This window comes from Nicotiana tomentosiformis, chromosome 2 (assembly GCF_000390325.3).
Source record: "Nicotiana tomentosiformis chromosome 2, ASM39032v3, whole genome shotgun sequence".
Taxonomy (NCBI): domain Eukaryota; kingdom Viridiplantae; phylum Streptophyta; class Magnoliopsida; order Solanales; family Solanaceae; genus Nicotiana; species Nicotiana tomentosiformis.
In genome coordinates this window covers 160,274,964-160,293,700 of record NC_090813.1, presented here as the reverse complement: position 1 = coordinate 160,293,700, position 18,737 = coordinate 160,274,964, and positions in this window count along the sequence as shown.

The window sequence follows — 18,737 nt, the reverse complement described above, 5'->3', positions numbered from 1 at the left end:
CAGTATTTTTATAATGTAATTTTTTTACATATTTTTTATAATATTTGTAAAATATTTTCCTGCACTACAATCCCATAATATGTTTTAAATTTCACTCGTTTTACCTTTATCAAATTACTATCATGGAAGTTTAGCATAAATAATTTTATTCCAATTTTATAAGCTTTTTAAATTGATTTTAGCATTTTAATTAGTAAGTATTTATTTATTATTTCTTAAAAACTATTTTTGAGTGATTAATTGTCCAAATTAATCATCTATATATTATGCATATTTTATAGTATATTACGTAATATTTATACAATTATATTTGCATTTTTACACTACACATTATTTGCAATAATAGCCTATATTTTATAAATAATTATATTTATTGCACTATTTAGGTCAAAATAGCATTTTTATATTTCACAATCCTCGGTCATTATTTTTTAAGTATTAAATTGCATAAATAGAATTTTTATATATCCATTAGCTATTTTATTAATTTTATTCCTTTAATTTTTTGCATGCTTTAATTCCAACCCAAAAACACGCCAAAATTCGGACCCAAATGGTCCTAACACTAGGCCCAAAACCAAACGATCCCTTATCAAAACCCGCCAGGACCCGTCTCCTGACCTACCCCATCTCCTTTAAATCGTGGTCTTTGATCTCAAATGATCAACGACCCACAATAACCCCTCTATTTTTAATTACCCAACTCCAAACCGTAATCCTTATTCATCTCCGCCCAACCGCCCTCAAACTCTCTCAACTCTTTCCCCTTTCCTATGAAACCTTAGCCACCTCGCCCTAAATTCTCTCCAAATTCGGCCACACCATGGACTCTCTCTGCGATTTACATACCTTATATGAGCTACCCTGTTATTATTTGCACGATCATGAAATCACTTAGTACTTGCCTGATTTTGGCAAGTACTTTCTCTCATAATCAAGCCGATGGACTTCGATTCTTCAAGATTCAGACGCCATTCCATCTGTATACACTCTAAACAAGGTTATACGGGTTTAATTAAGTGGGATCTTTGGCTATTTTGACCTCCTGTGAAACTAGGGTTTGCCCAATTTTATCCTACTCCGATTTGGAATGGGTTTGCATGTGATTCTTTCCTTATTCTGTGTTGTAATTGATATTTTCCTTTCTTGATACGGGTAAATCAAACACTATATAGACCCCTCCGCAATTCCCGTAAACCAGACTTTTTAATCTCTCTCTCTCTCTCTCTCTCTCTCTCTCTCTCTCTCTCTCTCTCTCTCTCTCTCTCTCTCTCTCTCTCTCTCTCCCGCGCGCGCGCGCGCACACTTGCTCTATTTTGTTTTGACACTATTGTGTTCAATTAGTCAGTGGCCGGATGAAAGCCAAGACCACTGTGGTGCTGTTTAATGACCTCCTCTGGTGCAAGCACTACTCTAAGCCCTTTTTGAGGCTCTTGCGAACTCTGAAGCACTTGGGATTTGGGGTTCTCACTGTTCTCTATCAATCACTGTTGTTTGAACCATCACTGAAACTCTAATTTTTCTCATTCTTTTCCCGTTTATCTTGCAACTGGTATTCTCAACTCTTACAATTTGAACTACTTCCCTTCTATATGATAATTTATGTTAATTCTGTGTGCCAATATTGTTTGAACCTTCATGAAGAAAGCATGGCTCAGTTTTTCTACTATTTGTGAATTTCTAGTGTTGTCGTTACATATTTCACTGTAATTTCTTGATTCAAGTGATGTTCTGCAGTTTTCTTGCTCACTAGTCTCAAATCTGCCTAAGTCTAAGATTTTTAAAACAAGCCTCAATACGTGTATTTTAGTCTCACCATATGCAATTGACTTGAATGAATTCTGACCTTCTCAGAGTTGGGCATTTGCCTGCTAGTTGATTTGTCGTGCTTATATTGACCCTGATTTTGGATTTCTACCTGTTATGATTTCATGGTTATGACTTGCGTTAGATTTTTGTGTTGAAACATTCTTGGGAAGTCTGATATCTTCTTATAGTTGTTTCCTGAACAAGCTTACTATAGAATTTCATGCCAAACTCTTCATGTGTGAATCACTATCTATGGGTTTCTCTGAATTATCTATTGACCAAGCTCTTACTTCAATTATTTTTCATGACAAAATCTCCTCTGTAAAGGTTTCTATTTGGTTATTTTCTCAGAGTTGGTTCTAGATCGTGTTTTGCTTTAGAACTATCATGCTAGGTCTTCCCTGTCAGAATTGATATCTTTTCGTAGTTGGTCTTTGATCGTGTGTTACTTTAGGTTTCATGTTAGGTCTTTAATGTAAGTATTTATGAATAAGTTATTGATTATGTTTCATCTTTATTTCCTGTTTAAGTCTTGCCTGCATGAACGATCATCCCCTCAAAATTGGTTGTCCAACAGGAACTCCTATTTGGCTATCCTTTTAGAATCGGATCATGACCATGTTTGCCTCGAACCACTATTTAATACTCTTTGTGATTAAGTCCTGACTATTCTATGGTTCCCATCCCTGTGATATTGTCACTCTGAACCTGTTCGATAAACCTGGGAAGTTATCCTATGTGTTCATTCTATGTGTTTTATATATCCTCCATAATGTATGTGTCTGTAAGAGCCTGTATGCGGCTTCTTAAATGTATTTCCTTGGAATGTTTATTTAGAAACTCCTGCTCTTGCTAGTTATAGTGCTAAGAACAAGATGTGTGTATGCTTCTGCCTAGAACTTGAAATTATCTGGACGATTTGGTTTACTTGGGCTGTCATTTTCGTCCTTATGCTTTCATTGGCTGTTAATGATAACGGGTGAACAAGGCTATTGTTTCTCTTGCTTTTTCCTGGACTGTTGGGCTAGGTTTTGGTATTGGGATCTGAAGTATATTGTCAACACCTAAAGTATGGGCCTGCTCGTCGACGTGAAGTTCTAAGTCCATGTGAAGGCCTAGATCTGTTACTGGATTATTCTATATTGTAATTAAGGCTATAACTATTCTATTTAGGCCTGTAATAACTTGTAAAAGACAAATGATGGGGAAATAAATTAAAATGGGCTAGGGTATTAAAATTTTTGCATAAATGGGTAGAAAACATGCCTATAGGGTCCAAATGATCTTACTTGCTACTTGTTTGCCATGTCCTAATTCTATGCATTACTTGCTAATAGACATCATGACTATAGGACTCTCAACTTGAAATATTCTCTTAGAAATCATGATTTAGGACCTTAAGTAACTGTTAATTCAATTTTGTCAATGTGATTTATATAGGACAAATTTCATGTTCACTTGTTTGAATATTTGCTTCTCCGCTTGAATCATGTATTAGAATTCAACACTTAGCTATCATGCCTATAGGAGTTTATGTTAAGTAGCTGAAGCTACTTGTGCTAATATGTCCTTCAGTCGTGTACTCCACATTTATCTGCTTAGAGATCATGTCTATAGGGTATGTAAATAAGGATTTGCATCACTTAACTACTGATCTATCAAAAAATAGTCCAAGAGGATTGTTTAGAAATCTCGCCTATAGGACTTAAACAATGAAGCCCACTTGTTTGATTACCCGCATATGAATTCTGAGCTTGATTAATTATAACTGATCATCCATGTATTCATATAGAAACCATGCCGGCTTAATTAATTCAAAATGCAATTGATCGTCTTAGAAGAGCATTTCGTCTGTCCATTCTGCCAATGCCCGTTGTTGTTTGTTGACAATTACTTGGCGTGCATATGAAACTATGTGTGGAGGCAAACATGAGCCTCGTTGTGCTAATTGTCGCCTCATGAGAAGTCCTATTTGTTTAAATAATGTGATGCCTAGTCTTTTAATTTTGAGCAGCCTAGGATAAGTCTAGAACTACCTATGTAGAGGTCCAATGCCTCAAGGACCATAAGCATGGGATGTGTATGCACAAATAAGGCACAGCTTAGAATTGAATTAGTGCACTTTAGGTTAACAACTTAAAGATAGTAATCGGGTAGCTAGAGATGATAGTTTGTGCCCACTGGATAATATGAGCAACCATTGCACCCATAAGGGTTGCAAAGTATTATTTTTGTTGCATGGGTGATTCTTTAGACTTAAAAATTTAGGACCCCCAATTGTGTCTAATTGTTCCTTGTATATTTAGTTTGTTGGAATCTTTATTTAACTGAGTTACACCTTGTAGCCTCCGAAAAGTTGTACCAATTAGTTTATTTATAAATAATGTCTCTTCTTCCGAATTATTCTTTTGCATTATTTGTGTGTTACCCATTCGATTATTTAGTTCACTCAGAATTACCATTACTTACCCAAGCCTTTGCTTCTTTAGTTTAATAATGAACTCATTTCCATGCTCACTTAGAATAACTAGCTATAATTCGATAAAACCCACATAGTATATAATTCAGCCAGGAACCATAGTTATGAACCTCGAAGGGTACCTAATACCTTCTCTTTGAGATAATGAGCCCTTACCCGATCTTGGTGATGTTGGCTAACTAAAATAGAGTTATTTACAAATTAGTTCCCTAACGCACCTTAATATCATTAGGTGGCAACTTTTCTCTTTTAGTACCCGTTTAAAAGAGTTATCACATGTTGAAATCCGCTTTCGTGAGAAAATGGGGCGCGACATCATGGCGACTCTGCTAGGGATATACTTAGGCTTTTATCATGACGAATTTTTTCCTGTGTGGGATTATTTATTGGATTACTCTATTTGATTTCTTTCCCTTACCTCTCTTTCCCTGTCCTTTTATTTGCTCAAAATTGCTAAACCATGAATCTCCCTTTTCCCCTCTCCTATATTTTCTTTATTGATTTAATTATGCTTTTCGAATTTTGTGAACCGTGCTAACTATTTCCCTTGTCTTTTCCTTTTCCGTTTCTGGCTTATGTTTATCGCATTATTTAATAATGCTTTTATGTGTTTTTCACTATGAAACATTAATTGACTATATGTTATAGCTTTTCGCGTAAGCATGCTTTCAACATCACATTTCACTCGTGCCTATTATCAACATAGTGGCGCTTGATGAGTGTCTGCGCTTTTCGAAAATACCCTTGTCAAATTGAAAAGGTTTATTAGCGGTAGACTAGTAGATCAACGGTGTAGTCGACGGTCACATAACTTTTCCTCTTAATTCGTCCACTTGAGAGTACCTGTTTAGACCCTTTTTGAAACCTACTCTGATAAAAAATGTGCATGCATCATGTTAAACCTAGGATGGATTAAATACCCATGGCGTATTAAATCTATTTAGATAAACCTTGTCCAAAGTCCAAAGGGATCTATACAATCCCGAGGGACTCGTTCATACTATGTGCATTACTTGGAAAACATGTGCCAACGTGTTGACTATTATCGCTTAATTAATCAAATCAGGAGGGGGAAGGGCTAACTCTTTTTCTTTAATACAAAAAATGAAGCACGGCGTTCCTAGATTCGATATGGTCTAGAACATTCCACCCAAGTTTATTGATTGGTGGGATGACCTCCCTCAGTGTGTTAGGAATCATGCAAGAAGGATCCCGAGTAATTTTCCATCCTTAATAGACATTCAGCCAAGTAGGGAACTGAGTGAGGCTGCCACTATATTTTGGGACGAGAAGATGGTCGTCTTTCAATTCGAAAACTTAGAGATGACCCCATTCTTGGAGGAAATTGGAGGTTTTGCTAAACTTCCTTGAGATAGTCCGGGTTTGTTGGTACCGAAAAATCGTACACCTCGCAATTTTTTGAAAATGTTAGGGATCAAGAAGAATGATAAACTAGGCTTCCTGAAGAAGTCTTATATTCCCTTCTACTTTTTGTATGAGCGGTATGGATATAGCAAATCATATCGGTTGTATCATGAAGAGTTGGCCATCACTTCTATTGGGTGGATTCACAACCGGGTTTATGTCTTCATTGTGTGTTTCTTGGGGCTGCCGATGCAAGGAGGGAAAATTCATACTCGACTAGGAATGGTTGCAAGAACCATGATGGAAGGAATTGAGGGACGGGACAGACCTACACTATTATTCCCATGATATTAGCGAAAATGTATTGAGCCTTGGATTATTGCAATCACGAGACTGGTTACTTTGAAGGGAGCAACCTTTTGTTGCAAATATGGTTGTTAGAGCATTTCCAAAGAGGTGACTACCGTCAGGAATTCCTTCACAGGACAATAAATGACTACATTGCCAGTCACCGCCCAAAGAAGATGACCTTTGCTCCTGAGAGATTTGCAAGGCTTACGAATGCTCAAGGATGGGTGCACCTTTTCAGCAATCTGACTGATGAACACGTACAATGGATGTTCGAATGGTTCGCAAGCAAGGAGTTCATAATCCGGTCCAAGAAGGCCACTCATTTGGTGTTGATTGGGTTGCGATGTATTTACCCTTATGCTCCAATAAGGTCAATGAGGCAAGCTGGAAGAAAGTAGGTTATACCCCAAGTAGCCAACATGACACAATACAAGGCAGATTTCAAGGGGGTACTCATCCCTTTCAAGTTCGAGGCTCATCATATGTGGAATCAGAAAATCATTGTGGAAGAAGAAACCATAGAACCCGATAGGTACTATGTCGTACACATGTACTATTACCTTTCGTGGCTAGAAGATGACATAACCAGAGATGTCAAACCGGGTGTCAAGCTAAAAGGAAGGATCATATGAAGAGGTTGTATCTCAGGTGAAATACAAAAGGTTGCACAAGAGGGTTTTCGAATATGAGTCCAAGAACATGGAGCGACACAAGACATATATGGAAGAAATAAGATAATGGAGAGAGATAGAAAAACAATCTACAGAAAAGTTGGAGTATTTGGATTAGGGATTGATGGAGTTGGAGGGGAAAATGAGGAAGATGCTCTGGGACTGCCAGGTATGGGTTATGATAAAGGTGCAAAGCTAAAAATGACCTACCTATTTCTCGACATGTGAGACCTTATTCCATGTTTCTATGCTCCGGAAGTATCACGGTGATCCATCTCATGTGTTAGACTTCAGCTTAGTCCAGTTGGACAAGGATTTGTCTTATGTTGAGGAGTCGGTTGCCATTTTGGACAGGCAGGTTCAAAAGTTGAGGTCAAAGAACATTGCTTCAGTGAAGGTTCAGTGGAGGGGTTAGCCAGTCGAGGAGGCGATTTGGGAGATTGAGCATGATATATGTAGTCGTTATCCTCATCTTTTCACCACTTTAGGTAGGTCTCTATACTCGTTCAAGGACGAACGTTTGTTTTAAGAGGGGTGGATGTAACGATACGGCCGGTCATTTTGAGTATTTTAGCCCCGATCCCCTAAATTATGCTTCCTCTATGCTATATTATGGTTATGTAACTTGTCGGAGTGTTTGGTTTTGGTTTCGGGTGAGTTTCGAAGTGAAATGGAACACATAGTCCCTAAGTTGGAAAAATTATTATTAGCCCCGATCCCCTAAATTATGCTTCCTCTATGCTATATTGTGGTTATATTATTATTGCACATGAGTTGGCCGTGTTGATCCTTATATTAATATTGCACGTGAGTTGGCCGTGCAGCATGTGAGTTGGCCGTGCGGATCCAGATATTTATATTATGGCACGTGAGTTGTCCGTGCAACACGTGAGTTGTCTGTGCTTATAGCGCTTGGGCTGTAGGAGCCCCTCATGAGTCTGTACACTCCCAGTGAGCACAGTCGACTATAAACAGGGATCGGTCTACACGCCGCAGCAGGTATTGTATAGTGCTGAGTGATTGAGTGTGCTGAGCACAGTGAGAGAGAATGCGAGACAATGAGTTTGAGTACTCTGAGAGTGTGAGTACATGAGTGCAATCTCTGAGATACATTGCATTGACATGCACACATGACATATATGCATAGAGATGTATTTTCCTCATGCTGTACGGTAACACATTATTCATGATTTTTTTCACATGTTGACAGATGGGCATAGTGATGCATTTGTTTTACACTGGTTATCTGGGAAATAAAATGAGATATTTTATTTATTATTGAAAGGATTTTGGAAAAATTACTGTTTTCAAACCTATTCATATTTTTGGTAACTTCGGTATATGATTCGGGTTTTTATTGATGTACTTGAAAGGCAGAACTATTTTCAGAAGTCATGATTTAGCTGGGCATTTATTCTTGAGTTACTTCTGGTATTACTTGTTTAATATTATTATGAACTATTGTTGGTTATGGAAGTTGGACTCTGACCTAGGTAGAAGCTCGTCACTACTTTCAACCTACGGCTAGGTTTGTTACTTACTCAGTACATAGGGTCGGTTGTATTGATACTACACTTCTGCACATTTCGTACAGATGTTGACTGTTGTTGTTTGTTGTGCTCGATGGTTGCGGGATCTGAAGATGTACCTGTGTTCCTGTTGTAACTGCCTCTTGTTCAGGGTAGCCTTAAATTTATAAAAGCTCTGTTTATGTATTATTCAAACAGACTATGTATTTATTTCATTTTTGCTTTGTACACTCTATTCTTAGAAGCTCATGATTTGTACTACCAGTTCTTGGGGGATGTATAAGATTTAGACCTTTATTCACTTAAATTGCTTTAATAATGGCTATTGAAATTGGATAATTGAAAGTTGGCTTACCTAACGGGTTGGGTTAGGTGCCATCACGACTAGTTGGATTTTGGGTCATGGCAATGTGGTATCAGAGCTCTAGGTTCATAGGTTCTACAAGTCATGAGCAAGTGTCTAGTAGAGTCTTGCGGATCAGTATGATGACATCCATACTTATCTTCGAGAGGCTACAGGGCATTTAGGATATATACTTCCCATTTTTCTTTCCTTATCGTGCGAGATTTATTCAGCTTGAGACATAAACTCTTTGAATTCCTTCCACGTATTAGTATGCGCATATGAGCGCTCAGTATCAGCTATGCATCGCCGGCTTGTGATTCTATGAACGAGGTTCAAGGTGAGTATTTTGTGTTTTGGTGGTGGTCCAGTCTGGAGGACTTGAGTCCATGGTTAGACCGCAGCTTAAGCTCGGTAGCTTCAGTTGTAACTCGTACAATTGGACTTATATGTCCGGTAATATCCCTACAGTGGAATTTATGGCTCAATGAGCGGTGGAATGCGGTGTGATAGGTATGATGTAATCGCGGGGTGTGTTAAGACAATTGGAATATAACGAGAAGTGTTTCCTTGAAATGTAAAGGAAAAGGCCATTGGGTGCTTGATTTTTGATTTGATGTGACGAACAGTCTCGGGTAATGAATGTTTTGAAGGATCTTTCACATTGTTAAATTGTGGGACAAATTAAATTCTCATGTCTTGTTAATGAATTTGGACTCAGAAAGATTAAGTGATTGCATAGTAATTGTGGTTGCGAAAGGGTATAACAAGATGCCAATTTGAGGCTGAGCAGGTGGGTTATTTCCTGCAGAGTAATCTACGTAGGTGTGTTCCTTATAATGTTGAGTGGAGAGTTTCTTTTCTACCAGCGGAGGGTATGTGTGGAGATTTGAATTTGAATCTGGCTGAGAAAGTTGACTTGAGTGTCAAGAGAATGATTGCGAGCTTAGCAGATGATTTGGGGTATTTTTATGGTTGGCGTTGTATGAGTTTGAGAAGAAGTTTCGTTGAACTGACTGCGGCATTATGGAAGTAATAGAGTATTGGTATTGTGAGTTATGGAATATTTTAATCTATGTCTTTGAGCCAAGTGGGGGAGCCTGCTATTGATAATTCAATTTCATGGTTATATGTAAAGGTTTAGTTTTAGACTGAGGCATACTGGTGGGTTAGTTATGACCTGCAGAAGTTGAGATCGAGGATGACTCGAATAAGGAAATTCCTGGATACGGTTATATTGCACTTATGAGTATATGAAAAATCGTGGAATGAGTGAGTTATTATTTGTGAATGATGTAGTGTGCACGGAGTATGAATTTGATAGGTGGTATTAAAGTAGAGTTACTTCTTTGAGTGTTATGGTGCTAATGGGGCACGTGTCTTTTGACCCATTTGGGATGTGCAATTAGATTTGAGCAAAGTGGGTGACTCCCGAGAAAATTCTAGTGGGTTTGAGAATTTTATATAGCAATTGAGAATTTCTCCGGAATTGTGTATGGATAAAATCTGAGATTTAAGTTGGATGGTGTCGAGACTTGTGGCATTTTTGTATATCATTATGGATTTTATATTTTGGAATCAGGAAGGTGAATAAAACGGCCTTATACTCAAATAAGGTATTTTCAGAGTGGGTTTTTCGATTGTGATATTTATATGGGTAATTATGATGTGGTGAGACTCTACAGATGTTTTGGTGGTAATATTCTTGGGTTTGGTGACCTATGTGGTTTGGTCGAGTTAGAGGAATTTAGTTCTAATAGCTTGGTTATGTGTAGATGGATTTCAAAGTATTCTTGATGGTTTCTACCGGTGTGGAGAACGTGTTGTGTATTGTGATATCCTCTTGGAAAGAAACAAGAGAAAGGTTTTTAACTAAAATGGTATGTAAATTATTGGTGACTCAAAGTTGATAATAAGATTTTTGTGCCTTTCACATGATGGCAAGATAGATGTTATGTGTTGTACGAAAGCTAGATTTTTATGTACAAGGTGGCAGTACAGTCTTGAAGAGAAGGTAACAAATGTTGGATAACATGGACGGTTTCAAATAATTAGATGAATACTATTATTACTTGGTGTTGTATAAGAAAGGGGCGGACTTCAGAAGGCGCATTGTATTTTGACTTACAGATGTATAAATTAGTATTGCGGTACTCACATGGTTGATAGACTGTTGATATTCAAATTTTGTCAAGTGGCACGGAAGAACTTTTAAAGTATTTCTCGTGGGATGATCGCGTATGAGAGAGGTGTTAGGCATTCGGACGGTGGAGATGGAATCAAATATGGTGATTCACGTATTCCATGGATTTGGAGATTAGGAGTTCCTAGGAGCAGATTGTTTCATGGTTGTGGACTGTGAACTTGTAGCCGGAGCTAGCCGGATCATGAAATGTGTTATGATTCAGTCATTATGGATTTTCGGAGGGATTTTTATCTATTTGTGGGTAACCAGAGTGATTTGGGGGTCCATTGATAGGCCCAATTAGGATGTGTATTCTACACTGAGCCGGGATGGTTGGCTCCATACTGCTGTTGTTGAGCGACATGTCATTCGGTTGATGTTGAACTTATTCGTGTTCTGAAATAATCTGTGAGTTACTCCTTTATGCTACAAGGAGTTGTGATTCGTTGGTTATGTGCGCAGATGGTGCGGTTCTATTTGAGCCTTATAGCGGAATTTGAGCGTGATGAGTATTTGGGTATTGCATGAGCGATAGTGTAATGGTTATGTCCTTTCAGGTTTTGTGTGGCATTTTTGTCATTTTCCTCTCTGTCGTTATTAATTTGGAGCAGGGTGGCTCGGGTATATAATATGAACCTTGTGTTAGAATCGGGTGATGATTCTACGGTGTATGATGAATTTTCAACATTTCGTTGTGGCGGTACTTGTTAATCTGGCGGGGTAGTTCTCTTATTTGAGTCATTTTCCATGACTGGGTATATTTGAATTGTTGCTTATTGGTGCACGGACTGCAAGGGTTGTGGCTCTGAGTTATATTGGTGCGGTATGTCTGTGGAACAGTTATGTTTAGTAATATAAGGTCATTGGACCTGGAATGGGTACTATTAGGTTTAATTTCGGTATATTCGGGAGTATAATATTGAAAGTCGGCTTAGAAAGTGATTACGGTTCTGGTTGGGGCGAGAGAGCTTCGTGACTTGTTGATCTGGTAAGTGGTCATGAAATTTCGCGTGTTTCTTTTATTATCAACATTGTACGAAGGTTTTGGGATGAGGTTTGGTTCGATATGGGTTTAATACTAGTATTTGGTTAGTTTTGGAGTAGTCACTATGGTCAGGAATGGTTCTATGAGCATGCAAGTTGTGTAATATGTTAGGTGATTATGTTTGTGGTTATGGTTATGGTTATGGCTTGATACAACTTGTTCAAACTCATACAGGGTGTAAATGTAAGATTCGTGTCTTGAAAGAAATTCTAAAGGTTGGAAATTAAATTCCAAGGTTTATGGGCTAAAGTTAAATCAATGATTTCAGTTATATTGTGTTGTCAAGCTCATATGGAATAGAGTGATGTGGGTTCACCTCCGAGTACGCGTGTGGTAAGATGGAACAGTAATTTGATGGGTTGGAAACAAATTCGACGACGAACGTATGTTTAAGTAGGGGAGAATGCAACGATCCGACCGGTCGTTTTGAGTATTACAACCCCATTTACCCATTTACTGCTCAAATTGGGCTTTACAGTTATTGTGTGACTTGCCGGGATAATTGGTTCGGGTCCGGTGAGGTTTTGGAATGAATTGGAACACTTAGTTCTAAGGTTTAAAGCTTAAGTTGATACACGCAGAATGGAATTTCTGGAGTATTGCTTAGCTTGCTCGACATTGGATTCGGCTTGTTCGAGGTATGCAACTCTTCTAATCTTGGAGTTGAGGGTATGAACCCTGAATATATGTATTTCGTGAATTGTTGGGAGGTGACGCACATGCTAGGTGACGGGCGTATGGGCGTGCACTATAGAAATTGTGACATAATTATTTCTGTGAAATTTTGTAGTTAAATGATCTTGGCATTTTCCATGCGGTTTTATGAGTTAAAGAAATTGAGTTGAAAAGCATATTAAAAATCATGTTGAGGCTATGTGCCAGTATTATTGAGACCCACAGAGGTCATATTATTGTGAATTATTTATTTTAAGTTGAAAATTTATACTCAGTCATATTCATGTCATTACATATCATATCTCAGTCTCTGTTCTTATTTATTGATGCATCATATCATTATTTTGGGTTGTTCTCATGACATTGTGAGCCCATGAGAGAGAGACTGGAGAGATTGATGACTGAGGGAGGCCGAGGACCTGATTGTGAGGATATTTTTGGTATCGGGTTGCACGCTGCAGCAGGCCATGTTGGCTTTATATATATTATAACTATTATATGGATCGGGGTTGCCCGCCTAAAGCAGGCCTTATTGGCTTATTATTGCACGTGAGTTGGCCGTGCAGCACGTGAGTTGGCCGTGCGGATCCTTATATTATTATTGCACGTGAGTTGGCCGTGCGGATCCTTATATTATTATTGCACGTGAGTTGGCCGTGCAGCACGTAAGTTGGCCGTGCGGATCCAGATATTTATATTATGGCACGTGAGTTGTCCGTGCTTATAGCGCTTGGGCTGTAGGAGCCCCTCATGAGTCTGTACACCCCCCAGTGAGCGCAGTCGACTATAAACAGGGATCGGGTTGCACGCCGCAACAGGTATTGTATAGCGCTAAGTGATTGAGTGTGCTGAGCACAGTGAGAGAGAATGCGAGATAATGAGATTGAGTACTCTGAGAGTGTGAGTACATGAGTGCAATCTCTGAGATACATTACATTGACATCCACACATGACATATATGCATAGAGATGTATTTTCCTCATGCTGTACGATATCACATTATTCATGATTTCTCTCACATGATGACAGATGGGCATAGTGATGCATTTATTTTACACTGGTTATCTGAGAAAGAAAATGAGATATTTTATTTATTATTGAAAGGATTTTGGAAAAATTACTGTTTTCAAACTTATTCATATTTTTGGTAACTTCGGTATACGATTCGGATTTTCATTGATGTACTTGAAAGGCAGAACTATTTTCAGAAGTCATGATTTAGCTGAGCATTTATTCTTGAGTTACTTCTGGTATTACTTGTTTAATATTATTATGAACTATTATTGGTTATAGAAGTTGGACTCTGACCTTGGTAGAAGCTCGTCACTACTTTCAACCTACGGCTAGGTTTGTTACTTACTCAGTACATGGGGTCGGTTGTACTGATACTATACTTGTGCACATTTCGTGCAGATGTTGACTGTTGTTGTTGCTGTGCTCGATAGTTACGGGATCTGAAGATGTACCTGTGTTCCTGTTGTAGCTGCCTCTTGTTCAGGGTAAGCCTTAAATTTATAAAAGCTCTGTTTATGTATTATTCAAACAGACTATGTATTTATTTCATTTCCGCTTTGTACACTCTATTCTTAGAAACTCACGATTTGTACTATCAGTTCTGGGGGGATGTATAAGATTTAGACCTTTATTCACTTAAATTGCTTTAATAATGGCTATTGGAATTGGATAATTGAAAGTTGGCTTATCTAACGGGTTGGGTTAGGTGCCATCAAGACTAGTTGAATTTTGGGTCGTAACACCCTCGAATCAAGATTTCATTTATTTCTATTTACTTTTCTATAACATCGCAAATAAATGATTGAGATTGTCACATTAATCCTTAAGTTTTAAATGATTGCTTTGATGAATTTTATTTCATATTGAAAAGTGTTCGGTTAGACATTTTACTTCATACTAATATGAGAAAGGGAAAAAAATCTTGAAGTAATTTTTGTTTAGTTCTTCGGAATTAGGAAAAGAAAATATAGATGTGTAGGGCATGAAGGAGTTAGGGGGGCAAAGTTTCTAATTTTCTCGGATTAACCACATAAAAGAGGGAGAATAAGAAAGAAAGATAGAAAAGGATTACTTACTAGGAAGTAGCGGCAGAAAATAAAAAAGAAAGAGGAAAGAGAAAAACCATAGTGGGAGGATCCAGGACAAGTAGAGAGTTTTTTCAAATAAGAGCTTATTTAGGGATAATTAAGAAGAATATCGAGGAATAGAATTATGAAGAAAAAGAACAACGAAAACAATAGGAGAAGAAGCATATGCCGAAATACAATGCAGTCCTCTTATTTAGTTTTAGTTTCTTTATTTTTAACATGTTTTTTATTTAAATAGAAGAAAAATTTGGAAAAACAAAAGTTTTATTTGAATATATCTATCTATATATGTAGTTAATTCATAAGTAAGAATTCACATTTTCGTTCTTAAAGATAATCTAACTATTTAAATGAAGTTCATTTAAGCTCTACTTTTGACATTAAACACTATTTATGTTTTTAAATTCACCAACATATAAAATTAAATTTGTATATTTATACAAATATGTCTCTAATATCTTATACAACCATGCGAAACGCGGGTAATTTCACTAGTTTATTTTTAAATCAAACAAAATCTAATATTTCATTCGTTCATTTTTAGTTATCCATTTTTGATTTTGCACTCCTTTAAGAAAAACTAAATGAAGTATGTATTTTATAATTTTACTCATAATAATGATTGCATTTCAAAAAATATTAAGAAATGATTTGAAAAATAAGTAGTTAATGATAAGGGTAAAATAAGAAATTCTTTTATCTTTTTCTTGATTTGCTTAAATGAACAAGTAAAAATAAAATATATTTTTAGTATAATAGAAAATAAAAATAAACGAATGAAGTATAACATTTTTGAAAAATTAATGAAACAGATTAAAGGGAACGGCAAATGGCTAAGTAGGTAGCTAACCTCATCGCAAAAGGAAAGGCACTCGGCGCTACTTATGCGCGCTAATTCCAATACGCGTTGAAAACTGCAAGCGTAAACCCAAATGAAAACTTATGTAAACTCTTAGCGCTTAAATTTTTAAAACAAGAATTTTTTTTAAATTGATCCTGAATTATCCGAAACCCGAACTCGATCACACACGCAAAATCATAACACATAATACGAGGCTACTCGAGACCTTAAGCCACCGAACGTGATACTAATTTTCAAAACGACCGATCGAGTCGTTACAGGTTATCACATTAACCCTTAAGTTTTAAGTGATTGCTTAGATGAATTTTATTTCATATTGGCAAGTGTTCGGTTAGACATTTTTACTTCATACTAATATGAGAAAGGGAAAAAAATCTTGAAGTAATTTTCTTTTAGTTCTTCAGAATTAGGAAAAGAAAATATAGATTTATTGGGCATGAAGGAGTTAGGGGGCCAAAGTTTCTGATTTTCTCGGATTAACCACATAAAAGAGGGAGAAAAAGAAAGAAAGATAGAAAAGAATTACTTATTAGGAAGTAGCGGCAGAAAACAGGAAGAAAGAGGAAAGAGAAAATATATAGTAGAGGATCGAGGACAAGTAGAGAATTTTCTCAAATAAGAGCTTATTTAGGGATAATTAAGAAGAATATCGAGTAACAGAATTATGAAGAAAAAGAACAACGGAAGAAAAAATTAATAAAGGAAAACAATAGGAAAAGAAGCATATGCCGAAATACAATGCAGTCCTCTTATTTAGTTTTAGTTTCTTTATTTTTAACATGTTTTTTATTTAAATAGAAGAAAATTTTGGAAAAATATTTGAATATATCTATATATGTAGTTAATTCATAAGTAAGAATTCACATTTCCGTTCTTAAAGATAATCTAACTATTTAACTGAAGTTCATTTAAACTTTTGATATTAGACACTATTTATGTTTTTAAACTCACCAACATATAAAAATAAATTTTGTGTATATATATATACAAATATATCTCTAATATCTTATACAACCGTTACTTTAATTCAAAAGGTAATCGACGTTCCCGCGAAGCGCGGGTAATTTCATTAGTTTATTTCTAAATCAAACGAAATCTTATACTTCCTTCGTTCATTTTTAATTGTTCACTTTTGACTTTACACTTCGTTTAATAAAAACTAAATGAATTATGTATTTTATAATTTTGCTCATAAAAATAATTGTATTTTAAAAAATATTGAAAAATGATTTAAAAAATAAGTAATTAGTGATAAGGGTAAAATAAGAAATTCTTTTAGTTTTTTTTTTTTAATTTTCTTAAATGAATAAGTAAAAATAAAAATATATTTCTAGTATAATAGAAAAATAAAAATAAACGGATGAAGTATAACTTTTTTGAAAAATTAATGAAACAGATTAAAGGGAACGGCAAATGGCTAAGTAGGTAGCTAACCCCGTCACGCTGTAGCGTCTGTGGGAGCGCAAAAGGAAAGGCACTCGGCGCTACTCATGCGCGCTAATTCCAATACGCGTTGAAAACTGCAAGCGTAACCCCAAAGGTAAACACCATAATTACACTTTAGTCCGCATTTACCTTTTCTGAATACTTTATCCTTATAAAGTATTTTTGCTTTACAGTATTGTTGGTAAACAAAACTGAATTATTCAAGCCTCGTCCCTGCCCCCTCCCCTTCTTAAACCCCCCCCCCCCCCCCCCCCAAAAAAAAACCCTTTTTTGTTTTTTTCTTTCCGTCATAGTGCGAAATTTCACTTTCCAGTGAATTATATTTTGTGGCCAATTAACACATTATTCATTGACTTCGATAGAAATACAATTATGTGGTTTTTTTATTTATACGCGGGTAAAGTTTAATAATTTTAATAAGACAAAAATAATTTGATGACTTTACTGGTATAACATATAAATTTTAATGATTAGGTGCTTATTTGCATTGGAATGATGGCAACTAATCAATATAATCCGTTCTATAATTTCTTTGGTTTACCATTTAAGTGCTTGCTATAAATAATTAAATTATATCTTTCTCAAACAGAACTACAATTAGATTTTTCGTTATTTTTTACATTAATAAATAAGCAAAAAGTGCGAGCTATAAATAAAAATACCAAAATAAGTTATAAACATTTGTAGTTACAATTTGGCAAGATAAAAATGTGGAATGTGGATAATGCTAATCTAATAGGCGAAAATGAGAAATATATCTAAGTGTTGAAGGAAAGGCATATATAATTTGTCTATGGATATTCCAATTGCCAATATTATAAAGCGAGCAGGTATTTATTTTAATTTCTTAAAATAGAGATTGCCTGTACATAGTTTTGTCAAACAAGACATGAGGTAGTATAACTTATTCAAAAGATTAAAACAACAAATCTCTATAACTAAAGAGTATAATGGTACATTGTGGTCCTCTTATTTTAAGAAAATGAAACTAAAGTTAAAAACAATCTGGAAATGTCACAAACATATTCATAGAAGCAGGGGCGGAGGCACAAGCCGAACCAGTAATTTTGTTCAAACAGTATATTTGATGTTTTGAATTCATGAAATATATATAAATATTAAATTTAGAACTCAGCCATTAACATTTGAAATTATAATCCTAAAATTCAGAACAAATAAAGTTAAAATCCTTGCTCCTATAGATAAGTACACTTTATTTGAAAACACCTACACGTAAAAATAGAGAATGGAAAAAAGAAAACTACAAACAGAACACGTTTTTTTTGTAAGCAAACGTTTTTTCTTAAAAAACTTTTCCCAATAAGTTGTCCAAAAAGGTTACCCTTTGAGTCGATGATTTTTCTAATGCTTTTGAGTCGAGCATTTGTAACGAACATTTTTGTTTTGTTGTAACGAAACAAAACAAAGTTGAACTGTTTTTCTAATGCCTTTTTCTAATGTCCAAAAAGGTTACCCAGAGCTTTTGTAAGTTGTAACGAACATTTTTGTTTTTCTTTTATGAAGACGTCAAATGCCCGTTTGGTCCAAAAGTTGAACTATTCATAAATCACAATTAAATGCTCTTCATTAAGGGAGGAACCATTTTCGCAAACATTAGAATCTGCAATTTAAAAAGGATTCCTCCGTTAGAAAGTTTTCAACAGCATGTTGACTTAGTAATTAGTCTGGTACATTCCCAACAAAAAGATGAAAAAGTACCTTTGCCATCGAATCAATAGCATAAAGGCCAAAAAATTAATTATGTCTATAGAGGTAATTTGATAGCCAATTCATTATTCGTTTTTAGTTAATGAGCTCGTAATTGAATATTATTCATATATATTTAATAAATTTTTACTGTAAATATAGTATCTA